Source organism: Pongo pygmaeus, chromosome 4 (genome assembly GCF_028885625.2).
Source record: "Pongo pygmaeus isolate AG05252 chromosome 4, NHGRI_mPonPyg2-v2.0_pri, whole genome shotgun sequence".
Classification (NCBI taxonomy): Eukaryota; Metazoa; Chordata; class Mammalia; order Primates; family Hominidae; genus Pongo; species Pongo pygmaeus.
In genome coordinates, this window is record NC_072377.2 from 68403420 (window position 1) to 68422059 (window position 18640).

An 18640-nucleotide genomic window follows, 5' to 3' on the forward strand; every position below is an offset into this window, starting at 1 on the left:
CCTTAGCCTTTTGCAGCTACTCTTCCCTCTGCCTTAAATACTCCTTACCTGCATCTTCCCATGGCTGGCTCCTTCTTATTCTGGATATCTCACTTTAAACGCCTCCTTCTCAAAGCAGCCTTCTGATCTCCTAATCTAAAGCCTCCCTCCCTTCCTGCTCACCTCTCATCACTCTCTATTCCATGTCTCCATTACTTCCTTCATAGGATTTATTGAATCTGTTACAGTTTTATGTTTATTTGTTTGCCTTCATGTGAGTTGTCTATTTCTCCCATTACCTTGGCAGTGACACAAGGGCAGGGACCTGATCTGTTTTCTTGACTGCCTTATTTTGGGCTGCCAGCACAGTTAGTGATGCACAGGGTGGAAAGAATGACACTTTTATTGGGGGGCTGTTTATTCAGTTCTCAAGCTCTTAGCCAGCTGTGATGTTAGATATCGGGAATTTTAAGAGGAATAAGGCACAGGACCCTGCCTTCTAGGAGCTCTGAGTCAGAGAACAGGGAAAGAACTTGAGCTTCCTGTTCTCGTATTCATAGTTGATCATTTGTGCTATATATTTTATGTTTACTATTAGACTTTAAGCATTCCAATTGCAGAGTCCCAATCATCTTTGTATCTCTACAGAGACTACATATATGGTGGAAATAAAATATTTTTGGAAGCATTTAAAATGTTCTAAGGGAGCATTATAAATCTGATAAATTATTGTTATTAATTACCCAGTGCAGCTCAATCTATGACCATTAACTATTTGTTGCTAGTAACTGGATGAAAAGAAGATGTGTGTAAACAAGAGAGAGAAAGATAGTGGTGAGTGAACAACAAGACAAAGTGAGCAAAATAAAGGTTGGATTTGAAAGCCAAGTCCCTTATTGCTATAATGACTTCCTTCTGCCTCTCACTTTCTTTCCTGGAACTTCAGAATAATTTAATAATAATAATTTTTAAGGTATCTATAGGAAGTTGAAAAATAAGTATAGTGCAATTTCAACACCATAAGATCTAAAGTTCAAAAATGGTAATATTGTCTGTTTTAAAATTTAGCTTATTATTTTCCAGCTTTGGCATTAGAAGTTCATATAAATTAGTTAAAAACATAAACATACGTTCAGCAGCAATCGTTTAACTGTGATCTTTTGGGAGAAGGCACTCGTGTACCAGTTTCATCGATGTAGGGCAGGAAGCTTGGAAACATCACACACCTATAATTTTATTAAGTATTAATGAAGACCAATATAAATAATGCATTTCCTATTATGTTTACTAAGCCAATGGGGCCTCGTATAGCCTGAGATAATATCACTAAGACAAAGAAAACTCCAGCTGCTCATTACCTGATAGTTTGCCAAAAAGGGATCTAGCTATTACCAGTGGATTTACAAAAATGTGTGAACTAATGCTTAATAAGTACAGTTTGATGATGACAAAGTGACCTATTCAGATAAAAGTCCCTGGAAGGTGAGACTTGGTGTCTTTTCAGATTAGGCATACCCCCAGATGTCCTGGAGCCATCTGATTTATGCTTTAGAAAGAAAACTAAAGGAAACTGTGTGTGTATGTGTGTGTAATGGTATTTATTATGGAATAAATATGCTGTGGAATATATAAATAAAATGTAAATAAAGAATGAAAAGTAATCCTAGAGATTAAAAAAAAAATATTGTCCAGGCCAGAATTCATATTTGGAAGAAGAATAAAAGGTCATTTGAATCACAAGAACATGAATAAAACCTAAAAATTGAAAATAAGGAAAAAAGTCTGCTTTTACTCACTTTATATCCTCCCCAGATAATTTCATTCACTGCCAGCGTTGTAGCACAGATAACTGGGTGTACATGTGAACTAGAAAAGGAACTGTAGCCAACCTTTACCAGATAACATTCTACTAAAGATCCTTCACCTGAGCTTCTCACATTCAACTGCCTCTAGACATCTTATGTGGATACTCTAGTCCCTCACACTCAGCATCCCCCAACCTGGATCCATCACTTCCCCTTGAAAACCTGTTCCTCATGGCCATCACCACCCAGCAAATCTCCCATTCATTCTTCCCCCACTTCCATTTATTCCTCATATTTGGTTGTTCATTGAATCCTGATGCTTCTATTTCAGAACTGTCTTTTGAATTCAAGCCTCTCCCCTCTACTTCCCTTCCCACTGCCTCAGCAATACAATCTAGCAGGTCTGTACTTCTCCAACCTTCTGAATTCCTCTCCATCTTCCATATGCTGCTGTAGCAGTCCCTTACTCTGCAGGCCACAGGTGATGCTCACACTCCTTGTCACGCCGTTGAGGTTACTAACAGCCGGGTCCCAACACACCTCTCCTGCCACAACTACTCACTCTTCCAAAAGTCCAGCTCCTTGGAAGTCTTAACCTTGTCACAATAAGATAGGCTACTCTAACTTCAACTCCTTTGTATATAAAGTGCCCTCTGCTTGGAGTTCCTCTATTTCTCCTTCCTGCATCCTCCTTGAACTGTCTCTAAACAGATGACGGTCTTGGATATTGGTTAAGAATATGGGCTATGGAGACATATAGGCTGGGTTGGAATCCTCCATTGACTTGCAATGTGATCTTGGGCAAGTCACTTCTCTTCTCTTGATTTCTATGTCCATAAAATTGGAAGAGGAATAGTGATACCTGCCTCATAAGTTTGGTATAGGGGTTAAATGATAAAATATATGTGAAACTTCTTATGTCATGCAATGCCCTTCACAAGCAGGCCTCAGTATCTCTTCCTTGCATACAGTAAATACATAAGTGTTAGCTACTATGACCAGAATTTCCCAAGGCAGAGTTAGTTTTCCTCGGGAAATCTAAAGATGAGATCTGGGTTCTCCAAAGATGAGAACTCTGGTATCTAGAAAATTTGCTCATTTAGAAGTGTGTCTTGCATTGCTAGGAAAGTACTGAGGAAGTCTTCATAGTTAGGAAAAGGAAAATCATTTATTTATTTCTTCACTGTTCTAGGTATTGGGAGTTCAAAGTGATTGGTTTGTTGAACAAACCTGCCACAACTAAAATACAAAATCTTCCTTTTTTCCCTCTGTTCCTTTCCACTTTCTCAGCTACCAGACAGGAACTCATCAGCTCTCATGGATGTTCTGTTCACTCTTGAGTAATAGACATTCTCTTAGTCACTTAAGTCGCAAACTCCATCTCAATTCAGTAGAGTTTCCAGCCTAATACAAGATTAAAACTCTAAACTTAGTGTTATGTATTTTCCTTCCTTCAGCTCTACCTGCATCATGCTCATAATGGTAAAAGTGAGTGTGGTGCTAAACAATGAGGAATAAACTATAGCCCCAGTTCTCAAGGAGCTGACTGCCTTTTGAGGGGACAGAAAAATGGTGGATCAGATGGCGGTGTGATATATGCTGTTACAGAGATATGCTTCAGGACATGGCAAAGCAGAGGAAGGGTGCTGAAATGAGAAAGGCTTCCAGCAAAAAATGAAACACAATCAAAGCTGTGTTTTGCAGGACTGGCTGCGCAATTCTGAGCGAAGAAAGCAGGGTGAGCAAGGCAGGGAAAGGATCGTGAACCTGAGTATCGCTTTGTCGAAGGGATCCACTTTGTTTTAGATTCTCAGAGAATCATTTTTGCCGATTGTGATGCTAAAATGTGTATGGCAACATACTCTTAGGCATGGGCTCTGGTTTAGATAGGGATTAGATTATGATTTTTGATTAGATATGGAGTAGATGTGAATTGATTTTTTTTTTCAGGTTCTACCATTTGCTAGCTATATGATCTTGGACAAGTTGCTTAACCTCTTTGAGTCCCAGTTTCCTCATCTAAAATGGGAAGATGATTACCCACCTCAAAGGCTGCATATTATAAGAAGAAAATGCATATGTAAAGTCCTTTGTACTAAGCCTGGACCCTAGTCTGGGCTTAATAATTGTTAGTTTTTTTACTGAAACTATCTCCCACTTGCTCCCTGTTTTTACTTTGTATCTAGGACAGATAGGAAGAACAAAAGGTATACCGCAGAAACAGGGACAACATTGCAATTTAGATGTGAAACAGTATGAGCCGGAATTATCATATTGGTAGGGGCAAGGGGAAGAAAAGCCATAGATAGGTGGAAAAAATGTCCTAAAAGAGACTAGCATTGACTGTTGTCATTGCAAATTTTTAATTGCATTTTTATTTACCCACTGACCGATTGTGTGTGTTTGGACTGCCGTGAAGGCCTATCATCATTTTCTTGGTATTTTGAGTGTAGCTTTGGACACAGTTTGAGATCTTCAAATGGCAGTTATTTTATTCCAAAAAAATTTCTATATGAAAATGACCTGCCACCTGGGAGATTATAACCTAGAGGTATCACTATTAGTTGAGCCAATAATTGTTGGAGCAAGATTACCTCAGATGAATAAATGTATATGATCCTTAATTGCTTCTGATTTCTAACACAGATTATTGTGATTTAACTAAAGTAAATATTTGTTTATTTGAAGGGCTCTGCTTAGAAATGGTGGGGGCTGTGAATTCAATCCAATTATAGAAGACTCATCAGAAGCAATGTAATGGAAACAGCATGAGACCAGGCATCAGAAAACCTAGATTCTGGTCCTGTTACTGACTGGTTGGGAAAGTGGGCAAGGAATCTTTTTTTCTCTGATAAATGTGGTCAGGTAGATGTGGTATGGTGAAGGGCATTGTTAACGTACTTCCTTCACACCTCATATCTCTTTGTCAACATCATTAGTTTCTAACTGTTGACACCATTAAGCCTCAACTGTCACCAGAGGTTCAAGTGGATAGTGAGGGGAGACAAAACCCCATTTCCATCTCTTTGGGTTCTGGTTGAGTCCAAGAATTAAATTGACATACGATAGATCAACAGGAGAAAAGCAAGCAAGTTTATTTACTACAAGATTTATGTAGCCTGTGAGCCCTCATAAGGAAATGATGACCTGAAGGAGCAGTTTGATTCAGCATTTACATGCTGAATCAGACCAAGAATAGTAAGTTGTGAAAAGGCAACAAAATATTGTGGAGTGGCTTAAAAGATGAGTTATTTTAACAAGGTGTGTATAGAATTCTTTCAGGCTCAACTTCTCGTTCTTGAGGATAATAATGTTCCTTTTGGTATAGGAAGGGTGTCTTTCATGTAGGAATTTCATTTCCTGCTTTTAAGAAGCAGGATAAAAGGTCAAAATAGTCTTTTTGTACTGCTTTTTAAAAAAGTGTCTTTAATTCAAAACTGTCAATATGCCAGAAGAACTTTTTTTGAGCTGCATATTCCTAACTCATTCAATATGAAAGGGTTTTATAAACATGAGAGTGGTATACCAACATGACTATGTGGGCATCTTACTTGTGTTATTGGTTTTTGTGACCTGTTGCTAATGCAAAAGTGGAGTTTCTATTAGTCACTTTGTTATAGGACTGTTATTCTTAATGAAAAGTATTTCACATGAAATATATCATTTAAAAAATCATGACTATTGATATGGTTTGGATTTGTGTCCCCACCCAAATTTCATGTCAAATAGTAATCTCTGATGTAGTAGGAGGGGCCTGGTGGGAGGTGATTGGATCATGGGGGAATATTTGCCTCTTGTTCTTCTCATGATAGTGAGTGAGTTCTCACAAGATCTGTTTGATTAAAAGTGTGTAGCACCTCTTGCTTTGTTCTCTTCCTCCTGCTCTGGCCATGTAAGACATGACTCCTTCCTCTTTACCATCTGCCATGATTGTAAGTTTCCTGAGGCCTCCCCAGCCATGCTTCCTGTATAGCCTGTAAAACTGTGAGCCAATTAAACATCTTTTCTTCATAAATTACCCAGTCTCAGGTAGCAGTGTAAGAACACAATATAGAAAATTGGTACTGGGAAGTGGGGCAATTGCTATAAAGGTACCTGAAAATGTGGAAACAGCTTTGGAACTGGGTAATTAGCAGAGGTTGGAACAGTTTGGAGCGCTAAGAAGAGACAGAATGACGAGACTTTTCACTGTAGGCTTTTGAGTTAATGCTGAAATGAGTTAAACCTTGGGGGGCTGTTGAGAAGGGATGATTGATTTTGCAATCCGAGAAGGACATGAGATTTGGGAGGGGCCAGGTGGGATGACAATGTTTGAATTTGTGTTCCCACCCAAATCTGATGGCGAACTGTAATCCCCAGTGTTGGAGGAAGGGCCTGGTGAGAGGTGATTGGATCACAGGGTCGGATTTCCCCCTTGCTCTTCTCATGATAGTGAGTGAGTTCTCATGAGATCTGGTTGTTTAAAAGTCTGTAGCACCTCCTGCTTTTTTCTCTTCCTACTTCTCTGACCATGTAAGATGTCAATCCTTCCTCTTTGCCTTCCACCATGATTGTAAGTTTCCTGAGGCCTCCCAGCCATGCTTCCTGTAATAGCCTGTGGAACTGTGAGTCAATTCAACCTCTTTTCTTTAAAAAGTACCCAGTCTCAAGCCAGGAAGAAGTTGAATCTCTGAATAGACCAATAACAGGAGCTGAAATTGTGGCAATAATCAATAGCTTACCAACCAAAAAAAGTCCAGGACCAGATGGATTCACAGCCGAATTCTACCAGAGGTACAAGGAGGAGCTGGTACCATTCCTTCTGAAACTATTCCAATCAATAGAAAAAGAGGGAATCCTCCCTAACTCATTTTATGAGGCCAGCATCATCCTGATACCAAAGCCTGGCAGAGACACAACAAAAAAAGAGAATTTTAGACCAATATCCTTGATGAACATTGATGCAAAAATCCTCAATAAAATACTGGCAAACCGAATCCAGCAGCACATCAAAAAGCTTATCCACCATGATCAAGTGGGCTTCATCCCTGGGATGCAAGACTGGTTCAATATACGCAAATCAATAAATGCAATCCAGCATATAAACAGAACCAAAGACAAAAACCACATGATTATCTCAATAGATGCAGAAAAGGCCTTTGACAAAATTCAACAACCCTTCATGCTAAAAACTCTCAATAAATTAGGAATTGATGGGACGTATCTCAAAATAATAAGAGCTATTTATGACAAACCCACAGCCAATATCATACTGAATGGGCAAAAACTGGAAGCATTCCCTTTGAAAACTGGCACAAGACAGGGATGCCCTCTCTCACCACTTCTATTCAACATAGTGTTGGAAGTTCTGGCCAGGGCAATTAGGCAAGAGAAGGAAATCAAGGGTATTCAATTAGGAAAAGAGGAAGTCAAATTGTCCCTGTTTGCAGATGACATGATAGTATATCTAGAAAACCCCATAGTCTCAGCCCAAAATCTCCTTAAGCTGATAAGCAACTTCAGCAAAGTCTCAGGATACAAAATCAATGTACAAAAATCACAAGCATTCTTATACATCAATAACAGACAAACAGAGAGCCAAATCATGAGTGAACTCCCATTCACAATTGCTTCAAAGAGAATAAAATACCTAGGAATCCAACTTACAAGGGATATGAAGGACCTCTTCAAGGAGAACTACAAACCACTGCTCAAGGAAATAAAAGAGGATACAAACAAATGGAAGAACATTCCATGCTCATGGGTAGGAAGAATCAATATCATGAAAATGGCCATCCTTCCCAAGGTAATTTACAGATTCAATGCCATCCCCATCAAGTTACCAATGACTTTCTTCACAGAATTGGAAAAAACTACTTTAAAGTTCATATAGAACCAAAAAAGAGCACGCATCACCAAGTCAATCCTAAGCCAAAAGAACAAAGCTGGAGGCATCACGCTACCTGACTTCAAACTATACTACAAGGCTACAGTAACCAAAACAGCATGGTACTGGTACCAAAACAGAGATATAGATCAATGGAACAGAACAGAGCCATCAGAAATAATGCCACATATCTACAACTATCTGATCTTTGACAAACCTGACAAAAACAAGAAATGGGGAAAGGATTCCCTATTTAATAAATGGTGCTGGGAAAACTGGCTAGCCATATGTAGAAAGCTGAAACTGGATCCCTTCCTTACACCTTATACAAAAATCAATTCAAAATGGATTAAAGACTTAAATGTTAGACCTAAAACCGTAAAAACCCTAGAAGAAAACCTAGGCAATACCATTCAGGACATAGGCATGGGCAAGGACTTCATGTCTAAAACACCAAAAGCAATGGCAACAAAAGCCAAAATTGACAAATGGGATCTAATTAAACTAAAGAGCTTCTGCACAGCAAAGGAAACTACCATCAGAGTGAACAGGCAGCCTACAAAATGGGAGAAAATTTTTGCAACCTACTCATCTGACAAAGGGCTAATATCCAGAATCTACAATGAACTCCAACAAATTTACAAGAAAAAAACAAACAACCCCATCAAAAAGTGGGCGAAGGACATGAACTGACACTTCTCAAAAGAAGACATTTATGCAGCCAAAAAACACATGAAAAAATGCTCACCATCACTGGCCATCAGAGAAATGCAAATCAAAACCACAATGAGATACCATCTCACACCAGTTAGAATGGCAATCATTAAAAAGTCAGGAAACAACAGGTGCTGGAGAGGATGTGGAGAAATAGGAACACTTTTACACTGTTGGTGGGACTGTAAACTAGTTCAACCCTTGTGGAAGTCAGTGTGGCGATTCCTCAGGGATCTAGAACTAGAAATTCCATTTGACCCAGCCATCCCATTACTGGGTATATACCCAAAGGACTATAAATCATGCTGCTATAAAGACACATGCACACGTATGTTTATTACGGCATTATTCACAATAGCAAAGACTTGGAACCAACCCAAATGTCCAACAATGATAGACTGGATTAAGAAAATGTGGCACATATACACCATGGAATACTATGCAGCCATAAAAAATGATGAGTTCCCGTCCTTTGTAGGGACATGGATGAAATTGGAAATCATCATTCTCAGTAAACTATTGCAAGAACAAAAAACCAAACACCGCATATTCTCACTCATAGGTGGGAATTCAACAATGAGAACACATGGACACAGGAAGGGGAACATCACACTTCGGGGACTGTTGTGGGGTGGGGGGAGGGGGGAGGGATAGCATTGGGAGATATACCTAATGCTAGATGACGAGTTGGTGGGTGCAGCGCACCAGCATGGCACATGTATACATATGTAACTTACCTGCATGTTGCGCACATGTACCATAGAGCCTAAAGTATAATAATAATAATAATAATAATAATAATAATAATAATAAAAAGAAAAAAAAAAAAGAGACAAAAAAAAAAAGTACCCAGTCTCAGGTAGTTCTTTATAGCAATGTTAGAATGGACTAATGCAACTATTTACTTGTATAGTTCATATTTACTAATGACACTTGTAGTGCTGTCAATGACAGAATAGCTTGAAGCAGGACAATGTTTCAGAATTATTTGTGTGTTATCTGTTGCTGAGTTTGTTCAGCAAATAGTATCACTCTTGGTACACAGTAACGTCTATCACTGATGTGGAGTGTATGTAAAAATAAGGAAATGTTTGTTTCCTAGCTGATTACTTTGGTTGGGATTTGATGTTTTCATAACAACTGTACTGGTTCATTATCATGCTGCTATGAAGAAATACCTAAGACTGAGTAATCTATAAAGGAAAGAGATTTAATTGACTCACAGTTCCACAGGGCTGGGGAGGTCTCAGAAAACTTAAAATCATGGTGGAAGGGGAAGAAGACACATCCTTCTTCACATGGTGGCATGAAGGAGAACAAGAACCGAGCGAAGTGGGAAGCCCCTTATAAAACCATCAGATCTCATGAGAACTAACTCAATATCATGGGAACAGGATGCGGGAACCACCCTCATGATTCAATTATCTCCACCTGGTCCCTCCCACAACACACGAGGATTATGAGAACTACAGTTCAAGATGAGATTTTGGTGGGGACACAGCCAAACCATATCACCAACATAAGTGAACACTAGTAATATATAAGGAAATTTAAAATCCTGTCCATTAAATGAAAAAGAATGTGAGACTGAAGTATTTTACTAAACATCCTATATTGTAATAATATCATATCAAAACATGTTTTTACCAAATGTCTAGAAATATGGTCCTCTTTAAGATTTAGCACATAAAGAGCCATCCCAACCCAAATCTGTGCTTTCACATATATTTTCATGCTCTAAACTTAAGGAAGCTTTTTGGATAACAATGGTGACTGAAACATTTCTGCCACTTTAAACAATTTTAAATGACCCACTCATTAAAAAACCCTCTTTGTTTACTTTCACCTAATACCACAAGAAGCTGGGACATGACCTTGAGTTAATTATGGGTACAGGACTTTCCACAGTAACACTGAGTTGAAGACAGTTTGACATTTTCAGTAATGTCATGGGTCAGAAAGGTAAGCTAATTTGGGCTCATGTAAATCCAGAAAGCAGCTTTATGATTTACACAGTAAAAGGAAAGAAATGATCCCTAGAATCACATTGGAACACTGCATTAGAAGGGCCCTAAAGTTCACCTGGTTTAAGCTGTAGCACTGTTGGTCAGGTTGGTTGGATCCAGAGCTTATAGACTGCTTGATCTGGACAGTGCCTGGGCTGAACACAGAACTAAAGGACCAACTAAGACGTTTTAGTTAATCCTAGAGTGGTAGATGAATTTTCCCAGTGGCCAACTCCCTGTTGTTAAGGTGCACACATATATACTCATGGCTGTGTGGGAGCATATGTGAACATCCCTTCCCCAGCAATGGCATGCAAAGAAAAGGCCTGGTAATAAGAATAAGGAAAAAGGCCTCTTTCTCTCCTACTTCTGCTATTTACTAGCTGTGTGCTGTAGGGCAAATCACCTAAAGGACGATAACTTCATCTAAGGGGCTGGATAACTTTATTTTGCCCCTCTACATCCCCGCCATCCTTCCTTAACCCATTCTCTGTCCCAGGTGATCACCTTTATGGACTACATCTGAGGGTTCTTAGCCTTCTGGTTTCCTGTTAAATTTGTTAAATGCTGGGTCCCAATAGGAGCCCTGAAGAAGGGATAATGGTGAGCTTAGAGTATTATTACCCCAGACCTCCTTCTGTGGGATCACCTGGGCTGAGTCTCAACCAAGAGTTATAACTATTGTCAGGAAGACCATCTTTATGTGACTCATCCTGCTGTCCCCTTTCTCTTACCTCATCAGTCCCTCCAAACCTTACAGGCTGAGTCATCCTTGGTAAATAGTTTTTTAATTAAACCCTTTTTCAAGTCTCTTACTTTGGCCATGTCATCTGTTTCTTGCTGGCATCCTGACTGGTATATTTAACAAACTATCACTGAGAAAAAGAACTCTTAAGTTATGTCTCTGTTCGTCATAAAAGGGGATCATAGTGGTCTGGTGATGGCCATCATGAGCTGAAGTAAGAAGGAAGGGTGCATAGATGTCCAGAATTAGCCATTCCAGAAGTGTCCTCTAGCTCTTAACAATCTATGATTCTGTGTATAGGAAACTGAAGGAAGCTAATTACATTTTGAAGTTTTATATTACTATAGGGTATCTGAACTGAGATGATGAAACAAACATAGTTCAAAGGAAGGCACAAGCAAGGTATTCTTATGAAAACCAGCAGTGATTCCACACATAAGTCATCTAACACCTTTCAAATATTGCTCATTATTTTTAGCATTGGATTATTTTTCACCAAGTAGGACTTATATGTGTTGTGTATTTTTAAATCTAAATCAATGCTTTCTTGTGGCAATATACAAAGGCTAGGAAGTATACAATGGCCACACAGTCCTGGTTTGGCAATATGGGAAGAATCTTCATTATCAATTATGGTATTAAACTTATTCCTAGGACTTTGGGTATATTTTCTGTACTTCAATCTTCTTTATGTTCCCACCCTGCTCTCAGGTTAAAACAGAGATGACATATACTAATGAAATTTTAAAATACCAATACCTTTGAGTTTTCTTATAAGTTTTCCTATAGTGAATATACTGTCAAAAAAGCCAAACTTGCCTATTTCAACGTTCACTGGTGGTGAGGCTTACAGGGTGATTTGGGTCATCTTTCTCTGGAACAGGTTTTTATCCAGCTTCATTTTGAAAAAGGATCAATGATCAGAACTGCCTGTGATGCATAGTGTGAGCAATGGCTTTAAAGAAGTTTTTGTGCCAGTAAGTGCTGCTTACATTCTTGTCAAGCTGTTTGACTGTGTGGGATTTGATCATTTGAAGATATCGGTAGCTGACAGAATTTGACAGCTGCTGTAGATGTCATTTTTGTCTTTGTTCTTAAGATATTCTTTTAATCTTTTTTTTTTGAGATGGAGTCTTGTTCCGTGGCCCAGGCTGGAGTGCAGTGGCACCATCTTGGCTCACTGCAAGCTCCACCTCCTGGGTTCACACCATTCTTCTGCCTCAGCCTCCCAAGTAGCTGGGACTACAGGTGCCCGCCACCACGCCCGGCTAATTTTTTTTTTGTGTATTTTTAGTAGAGACAGGGTTTCACTGTGTTAGCCAGGATGGTCTCGATCTCCTGACCTCATGATCCACCCGCCTCGGCCTCCCAAAGTGCTGGGATTACAGGCGTGAGCCACTGCGCCCAGCCACTTTTAATCTTTTAAGGGTTCTCCTCACAAAGCAATGACCCAGAGCAGCTGCCACTTTTGCCCATAGGAAAAACTAAACCTATCAGTTATTGTGAAAATATTTCTTATTTTTTTATCCTATTGGCTATAGGATAATAAGAGGAAGATAAGACTTCTTGCTTTGTTTTCCAGATTTCTTTTACACATGGTAGATTATGTTATCTTTGGGCCAATGTAATAAAGTTCATAAGAAAAGTGCTTTATTCCTATTTTATGAATGAGAAATCTGAGGCAGAGAATTGTTATTAACAGGTAAGCACTGGCATTCTGGCTTATTAGTTCATAACTAGGCTTTAATTTTCATTTTAATTAAATACTTGGATTTAATCTCAAATATGCCAAATAATTTTAGGAGAGCATACCCCATTCATATCTAGGTTCTAAAAAAGGGCTAGTAGTTGAAGATAATACTTTCCACTTACAAGTTACCCAGTCTTACTAATGACTTTTTTTTTCCATCTATATGTTCAATTTGAAGCACAATTATGGTCTTGTTCTTTGAGACAAAGAACAGACCATTAAATAGACTAATTCCCTCCCAGCCCCTTTCTGCCTGTTTCTCACTCTGTAGAAAACACTGAACATCTGGTTTTTCTCCACTTGAGCCCTGTATATGAATTTCAGAACATATGGGTCAGAGCACTACAGGAAAAGGAAGATAGAGATTTATACAGACGACTTTGGCAATTCTAAGCTTCTTTCTTCCAATGAGCGAAAATGTCTTTATGCATGCTGCATGTCAGAGCCCTTGCTTTGTGCTACACCCAGTATCCCTTTCGTGAAATGTATATGATAGAAAGATTGCATCTGGAAAATCTAAGGCAATTATACTTATTAGCAGTAGAAAGGGCCTGGACTTGCAGATCTCAGAGATCCTTTCAGTTTTAACAGCCTGGACTTTCAAATATTAACAGTTGCACAATGTTATCTCCAAGTGATTGTGTCATGATGGTGTTGGGGAGATAGCAAAAGAGCATGGTGGGAGGGCCGGGGTTAGGAATAGGAGTGGGATGTGGCTTCAATAGATATGTGACCTAAGAAATGGGATTGAAGGATGAAGGGCACAATGATGAGAAATATTATAGAACCAATTTTAGAGAAATAATGGATAATCAGTCATAATGTTAAAGTTAGAGTCATCATAGAGATAATTCTGTGGACCTGGAGCAGGGGAAAGGGAAACTAAGACGTCAGCATAGTGTGAAAAAGTTTGGGTTCTGTAATCAAAGCACATAGATTCAGATCCCAGCTCTGGACCTACTAGCTGTGTGACCCTGCACTGAATAGCACTCCTTAGAGCAGTAGTTTCTGTTTGTTTGTATATGAGAACACTAAATTCACTGGGGGGAGTTTTGAAAAAATACTGATGGACAGGCCCACTTCTAAAACAATCCAATCAGAGTTGGGTGTGGCAGGAGCAGGCTTGAGACCCTAATTTGAAAGCCACAGTTTGACAGCCAGGGTTCCCAAAGTTCTGTGTGCATCACCATCAACTAGAGGGTTCGTTAAAACAGATCGCTGGGCCACACCCTCATAGAGAGCAAAATTGAGAACCAAATAGTTTGTCTACTATCAGAGTATTTGAATCTATAATTGTCCTAAAACATCTGATACTTGAATTATTAAATATAAACAATTATATAAAGGGAACAGGAAAAAGAGAATGAAAAAGAATAATTCTGTGTAAGATGAAGGACAAGTTGAAATTTAGCATATACATGGAATTGAACATAATTAAATCATTAGGAATTCTGCAGTTCAAGTTTTCTGTCCCCTTTTGAGTGAATTTATAGGTTGAGTCCTCCTGACACAAGGAATTTTTTAAACATTAAATGCAGTTGGTTTTCTGAGGTGGGAAATTATAAATATCCTAAGAAAATCATCAATACTAGAAGAAAAAATATGGCTACTCTCAGGTGATAAATGTTAACATAAAAAGAGACCAATTTGGACATGGAAAATCTAGCCCTAAAGCATACAGAGTGTAATCTGAAAAATGCTGTAATAGTGAAATAAATGTAATTTCTGCCTTCTCTTGGTGATGTCTTTTCCTGGAAAACTTTGCTTCTTTATTTTGGTTCTGATATAATACAATAGAATTAGAATGTTCTCTGCTCTAGAGCCTTGCTATACAATGTGTGGTCTAGAATCCTGAAAGTGTTAGAAGTGCAGAATCTCAGGTATCTTCCTAGACCCACTAAATCAGAATTTGCACTTGAACAAGATTCCTGGGTGAGTTACATGCTCATTAAAGTTCCAGAAGCTGCTCTACAACATTCTGACATTGTAACTCAGGGATTCTGGGGAAGCAGATCATGCTCTAACAGAATGTGTGAAGATTCATGCCCTTAGATGCTGCTCCAGTTAAGATATGTGTTGGTTATAGACAAGTCTGCAGAGAAAAGTCCCAAAGAAGAGGACACATAGGCTGTTGTCAGCATTTACCTTGGCCACAGGGTATGAACGTTGAGGCCAATATTGGGTGAAGAAAAGGTCAAAGGATGGGGAGACATTCTCATGACACTGGCTGAGGCCACTTGGTCCTAGTTATCTTGTCTTTCAAAAGGTGAACCAATACTGATAGAGGAATAGGGAGTGAATAGAAATAATAAGAAAATACCATCACCACTGGTTTGTTGAAGGTTTATCCTAGTGGGATACAAACATGCAAGGGTCTTGTTTCTTTTCAGCCAGTGCCTTTGACCTCATTCTGTTGAATCTGCTTTCAAACCAATTCCAGTAATTAATTCCAGGTCAGTCTAATCTAAAACTCCAGTCGTATCTGCCCTGTCTCCTAACTCAGGGTTTATTAATGCCCAGAGGGGGCCTGAAGTGAGAGACAGGGACCTTGCTGTCAGATTCCATTTTCCTTTTTTTTTTTTTTTTTTGACTTCTTTGGTGTGTTGGGCTAGGGAAGAGGGAGATGGGAAGAGAAGGGGAAGATGGAAATGGATGTTTGGACACACACATAATCTCCTTAGGTGGCCCTGTGGAAGAGACTCCTGATTCATAGTTCCTCTCATGGAAGATCTGTCTCCAGCTTCAACTCTTCCAAACTCTTCTCTTGGATTCCAGCTTCTTCACCATCAGGACATCACATGGTCACAAGCTCCTGCTGATTTCTGAAGCAATAGACAGCCCTCTTGATTAGGGGGCTAGCTACATAGCTCAGGTCCTGCTTCCTACCACAGCATTCTCTTGACCTATGAGAAACTCACGCATCCTTGTGTCACCACGTGGCTTCACCTTCATTACCTCCTTTCCATCTGTGTTCAATTCTGTTCTCTACTCAAATAGGGCCTGGGGGCAGAGTAGCACGTCACACTGGGGAATGAGATGCCACGTCTCACTTTCTTGCAGACATCTTCAATTCCTACAAGTGATCCTTTAGAGGACCCCCCACTGGACTTTATGGGTAAACATTCACCTTCCTTCTTCATTCAGTGAGGTGGAGCTTCAGTGCCCCAGCTAGGCTCAGTATCAGTCACATGGCATTCAGAGGATCTACATCTCCTACCTCCCTTTCCCCCTCTCTAGTATCCTGTTTAAGATATGAGAGAGTGTTTTGAGGGATGTTTGTGAGCAACAGTTACCTCTTACTAAATCTTGGAGGGTCCATCTGTTTTCCAAGTTATTTGCACCTTATTTAGGATGTGAGGTATTAGATAATCCTGTGTTCTAAGTTTTGAGACCCAGTTGCCAATTCCAGAACAGTAGGAAAGGTTCTACTTAACAATCTGCTACAGTATAATACACACTATTTATTAATCACTTCCTTTGTACCAGTTGTATTAAGTCATTTACAAATTTTATTTCACTTAATTCATATGACAACACCATATGGTAGTTTCTATTATTTTCACTTAAACAATTAGTGTAATGAACTTTTGCCATATCTGGTTACATAAAATATTTTTAAAATATTGTAATAATTCCACATAGTGTAAGTTTTAACTATCCCAATGAGGAAACTAACAAGGAAAACTTCCTCTGTTTCTGGGTAAGAATAAGTGATTTAGATTCTACCCATCAGATGCACCTGTAAGAACTTCATTCTGAACTGTCACATGGGGGAAAGAGGTATGGTGCTGAGTTTTTATCGTGTGGCAGATACTGAGGCAGACAGACAAAGGCTCTGTTACTGGCCATGGTGAGAGAAGCATCCTAACTTGAGGATGGCTGTGTCAGCAGTTTACTTGGCAGGCTGGTTTTGAGAAGTGGCTCTGGGAGTTCCCCCTAGAAGCTCAGCCCAGTGTTTGCCTCTTCAGCCCTTCCAAAGATTTTGGGGGCCCCCTCTGTCTCTTACCAAAAAATTCTTTGCTTATACCAGCTGTGCAGGTATGTTGGCTGTAACTAGCAACAACAAAGTCTATCTTGCTTCTACTCTCCATATTTGAAGGCATATTGAAAGAGAGAAAAGCCACAGGCATGAATGTGAGCTGTAACAATAATTCTTAGAAAAATCTAGAGTCAGGAATATCAATGTTTATAATATTTTTCTGTGACCCATTGATATATGCTCCCTATCACAGTGTTCTTTTGAAACTAAAATGCTCATGAGGAAACTGTTTTAGATATGTGAAGACTTGCTCTAGCTGCAAAATGTTGTTTACAGACATGCACATTTAAGATTTTGTTCTTGCACTGGTTTCCTGCATACAATTCTTCAAATTTGTTTCACTGAGGCATGGGATCATGGGCCAAGGAGTCAGAAGACCTGTTTGAGTCCTGGCTCTTCCATTTATTAGTTGTATAGTCTTAGGAAAGTCTACTAACTACTTTTAGATTCAGTTTCCTTATTACAAAATTGAAACAACCATAACAGTAATATTTGCCAACCATACATGGTTGCTGGGAAGACAAAAACAGAATGTTTACGGAGAAGAATTAACATAAATAAAATAATCATTATTATAGCTATGTTCTTTTGAATAATGTCTGTGAGTAAAAAAATGGTGGGAAATAAATGACTCTTAAAAACTCAGACTATTAGAAGAAAAAAGGAGGATTTCTGGCAAGATGGCTGAATAGGAACAGCTCTGGTCTGCAGGTCCCAGCAAGATCAGTGCAGAAGACGGGTGATTTCTGCCTTTCCAATTGAGGTACCTGGTTCATCTCATTGAGACTGGTTGGACAATGGGTGCAGCCCACAGAGGGCGAGCTGAAGCAGAGCGGAGCGTCCCTCACCTGGGAAGTGCAAGGGGTCGGGGGATTTCACTTTCCTAGCCAAGAAAAGCCATGAGAGACTGTACTGGAAGGAATGGTACACTCCTGCCCAGATACTGCACTTTTCCCATGGTCTTCACAACCAGCAGACCAGGAGATTCCCTCTAGTGCCTGGCTCGGTGGGTCCCATGCCCACGGAGCTCAGCAAGCTAAAATTCATTAGCTTAAAATTCTTGCTGCTAGTGCAGCAGTCTGAGATCAACCTAGGATGCTGGAGCTTGGTGCGGGGAGGGATATCAGCCATTGCTGAGGCTTGAGTAGGTGGTTCTATGCTCATAGTGTAAACAAAGCTGCTGGGAAGTTCAAACTGGGCGGAGCCCACCGCAGCTCAGCAAGGCCTACTGCCTCTCTAGATTCCACCTCTGTGGACAGGGCATCTCTGAACAAAAGGCAGCAGCCCCAGTCAGGCACTTACAGATAAAACCTCCATCTCACTGGGACAGAGCAGCTGGGGGAAGGGGCGGCTGTGGGCGCAGCTTCAGCAGACTTAAACGTCCCTGCGTGACAGACCTGAAGAGAGCAGTGGTTCTCCCAGCACAGTGTTAGAACTCTGATAATGGACAGACTGCTTCCTCAAGTAGGTCCCTGACCCTCATGTAGCCTGACTGGGAGACACCTCTCAGTAGGGGCCAACAGACAACTCATACAGAACTCTGGCTGGCATCTGGCGGGTGCCCCTCTAGGATGAAGCTTCCAGAGGAATGATGAGGCAGCAATATCTGTTGTTCTGCAGCCTCTGCTGGTGATACCCAGGCAAACAGGGTCGGGAGTGGACTTCCAGCAAATACCAACAGACTTGCAGCTGGGGGGCCTGACTGTTAGAAGGAAAACTAACAAACAGAAAGGAAT